The sequence below is a fragment of the Octodon degus genome, unplaced genomic scaffold, assembly GCF_000260255.1.
Source record: "Octodon degus isolate 3935 unplaced genomic scaffold, OctDeg1.0 scaffold00116, whole genome shotgun sequence".
Taxonomy (NCBI): domain Eukaryota; kingdom Metazoa; phylum Chordata; class Mammalia; order Rodentia; family Octodontidae; genus Octodon; species Octodon degus.
In genome coordinates, this window is record NW_004524692.1 from 5,215,046 (window position 1) to 5,219,084 (window position 4,039).

Consider the following 4,039-nt stretch of genomic DNA (forward strand, 5'->3'; position numbering starts at 1 on the left):
GACCAATCAGGCCTTTGATGCCCTCCTCAGCTGTTTCGGGCTGTCACTAATGGGCAGATTCTTATTTTTATTTGAGCCGGACACAGAGATGATGTGAAGGTACAAAGCATAATAGTGTACTGCACACTTTCGTACCTACTGATGAAGGACTAAATTAGCGCCGTTACCCTTGTGGGTACCTCTCTGAGCACACCGTCTACTCGCTCACGATCAGTCACCACCCTTGTACTGAGTGTGCCTGTCATTTCACAGTTGTAATAATTTTGTGCTTTTAAGTGGAATCTTACTGTATAAATCTTTTTCCTTTTTTGGCATTATGTAATTTCTTTTTTTAAAAAAATAATTGTATTGAGAAACAAATAGCAATGAGACAGTTTCAAAACCAATTAGTAGCCCAGTTTCAATAATTAACACATTGCATGTTGTTGTCTTAGTGGTTTTTCATTGTACAAGATGCAGACATGATATCCTGTCCACAAACATATATTAATCTTTTTCTAAGTCAGCAGAATGTCCCCAAGTTTCAGCCTGTCACTGTGCTAAGCAACTATAGCTAATGAATTTTAATGACTACAGAGTGTTTTACCACATGATTATGTCAAAAATCATTCTACTGACAATGGCCAGGTGAGTTATTGGCAGGTTTTTGCTTCTAGAGCTTGCACCTCATGTGCCACCGATTTGTAAGTACAAGAAGTTTTCTAAGTCACACACGAGTGGAATTTTCTAATTGACTTGCAATAGGATGTATGTTTTAAACATTTTTGGGGTTGATTCTATGTATAACCAATAATTTTCAACTTGTGGCTTGGTTCTTCACCTTATGCTTTTAAGATCACTTTACTGAGATACATAAACATACGTAAAATACACGTATTTAAATTGTATAACTCGATAAATTCGACCAAAAGTATGTGCCTGTGAAACCACAGCCAAAATCAAGATAATAAACATATGACTCCCTCCTGAAAATGTGTTCCTCCTTCCCCAGTCACCCTCCCTGGGCAACCATTATTCTGCTTCCTATCACTGTAGTTTGGACCACGTTTTCCACAGATTGATAGAAAAGCAATCATACTGCATATCTGGAGAGACCAGACTATTTTTACTTTATGTAATTATTATTCATTATAATAATGATCTACTCACTTTACAAGGTAATTTTACAAGTATTTGTACTATACAGTAATGCAGAGGTAAATAAATTAATTATAACATTATTTTTTTATTATAACATTATTGCTCAGGCAACAAATTTTGAAATAAGGTAACCAAATAAAATTACACATTTCTTTTGAAAGTAATTTTCTTTGGGTATGACAGTTTTTTGGGGGAAGTGGTTAGTGGGAATCAAACTCAGGACCTTGAACTTTCCATCAAGAAAAGTGCTACTGAGCGATATCCACAACTTCAGCAATTCTTTTTTTTTTTTTTTAATCTTTTCTTTATTTATTTGGTACAAGATCTTGCTATGCAGTGCAGACTTATAGCCATCCTCCTGTCTCAGCCTCCCCAGTTCTGGTATTACAGGCATGTGCCACCACACCAAGTTTAGGTGGCTGGCACAGTCCGCCCAGGTTTCCGGGGCCCATACAGCCTATGGTACCAGGGATCAAACCCTGGCCCTTGCACTTGCCAGGCAGGTGCTTAGAGTGCCAAGCTATCTCCCTAAAATCTCCCTAATCACATTTTACTTTCAAGGACAAATTCATGTTAACAGAACAAATTAGTATAAACAATTATGAAGTCTTTGTTTTAGTTTTTGTTTTTGGTGCTGGGGATTGAACTCAAGGCTAAGAGGGTGTTCTACCAATGAACTGTATCTCCAGCCCAATCCTCTATTTTGCCTTGAAAAACAAGATTGATATTCATACAAGTTCTTCCATTTAACATGTGATCAAACTGCACTTTTGAAGCAGAAATTTAATGTTCCCTCTGTTGATTAAAGTAGATGGGACATCTTTTAGATGCCTTCTATTAATTATGAAACTTTGCATTATTTTAGGTTAGAACCTGAAATATTATTGGTTATCAACATAAACAAAAAGGCTTAAAGAAACTCAGATTTATTTATTTATTTATTTATTTATTTATTTATTTATTTATTTTTGCAGAACCCGGGATTGAACTCAGACCCTTGTGCTTGCCAGGGAGGCACTTATTCCACTGAGCCATCTCCCTGGCCCCAGAAACTCAGTTTTACTAGTAGAAATCACATAGCAATAATAGGATTTTACCAAATAATAGCAAAATAATTTACATATAGTCTTGGCTTCCATATGCTGTTTACAATGATGCCTGCTTATTGTAGAAAACATAGACAATGCAGAGAAGGAAATAAAGAAATTAAAATCGGTGCTGGGGAGATGGCTCAGTGGAATAAGCGCTTCCCTGGCAAGTGCAAGAGCCTGAGTTCAATCCCCAGTTCCGCAAAAAAAAAAAAGAAAAAAAGAAATTAAAATCGTCAGCAAGTCCTCCACTTAGAGACTTCTACTGATAGTTGGACTTATTTTCCTTCTTTTCTTTTCTTTCTTTCTTTCTTTCTTTCTTTCTTTCTTTCTTTCTTTCTTTCTTTCTTTCTTCTTTTTTTTTTTTTTGTGTGTGTGTATTTTAGTGCAAAGTCTACAGGGTCTCACTAGGTAGATTGGACTCATAGTGATCTGCCTGTGTTCAGCCTCACAAGTGCTGGGGACTACAGGCACGCACCCCTACACCCAGTTCAGTCGCCATCTCAGCACACCCCGAGGGCAGGGCCGGCATGGCATTTGCGGGGATCAAACCCCTGGTCACTTGTCTGCCTCAACAGGCAGTTTTATCCCCTGAGCTATTTGGCCAGCCAATTGGACTTATTTTCTGCTGTGTGTCTTTCCCTAAGGAGTTTGGAAGGGAAAGTGAAGGATACAGGCTATAATTGATATAAAGCACAGATTGTATATATTGATAGACAATATGCTTAAATATGTATGTTGTAAATATAAGACTGTCCAATTTCTCCCTCTCTGAATGAATAGTAGTGACAGTTGTCCTTATTCTTCCTGCAAATTACAACTGGAAGCCTTGGGGGTTGTGTATACAACAAAAGTGGGCAGGTTTTAAAGAAATAGAGCAGAAGATAGACCAGCTGGGGACCTTGGGGGCTGAGGACGGTGTGGCGGTGGGTTCCTTGGGTTTTCTCTTTGCTTCACGTGTATCACACCTAGAGCTGGAAAAATCCAGCAACTCAGAAATGATGAAATAATCCTCACCCCACCCCCAAAAAAACAACTCTGTTCTCTTTTCTCAAAGGACCAGGAGGAATTCGGCCTAGCATAACACGAATCATTTAGATGATAAATACATGCTTTACTCCAGCGGAAACATATTAGGTTGGAATGTTTCTGCTGTAATTGTTCATTCTCTCATTTACTATACGGTGCACACTATGATTATTTCATTGTTTGAAAATGCATTTTTATTTTCTTTTTTCTTTCTTTCTTTTTTTTTTTTTTTTCAGAACCAGGGATTGAACTCAGGCTCTTACACTTGCCAGGGAAGCGCTTAATCCACTGAACCATCTCCCTGGCCCCTACATTTTTATTTTCAAAAAAATCCAATCATGGCCGGGAAGATGGCTCAGTAGAATAAGCGCTTGCCTGGCAAGTGCAAAGGCCTAAGTTCAATCCCTGGTTCCGGAAAAAAAAAAAAAAAAAAAAAATCCAATCCCTAAAAACTGAACTGTGCCATTATTACTAATTATCACAACTGAGCTGGAAGTTAGGACTAGGGTAAGTTAAGATGCCACAAAGTTCAGTGTTCTAATGAGATTGGGCTCTTCATTTGAATAAATGCTCCTGGGTTATAAGATTTTGTTTAATTTTCAGAATTCCAAAAAATTGATTTTTATTGTTTTGACAGGTTTTTTTCATTACTTTTTTCGAGTGATAGACTTTTGTTTTGGTTTTTTGGCTGAACTGGGGATTGAACTCAGGCCCTGGTGCATGCCAGGCACGCCCTATTCTACTGAGCCATCTCCCTGGCCCCATGATAGACTTTTGGAGTT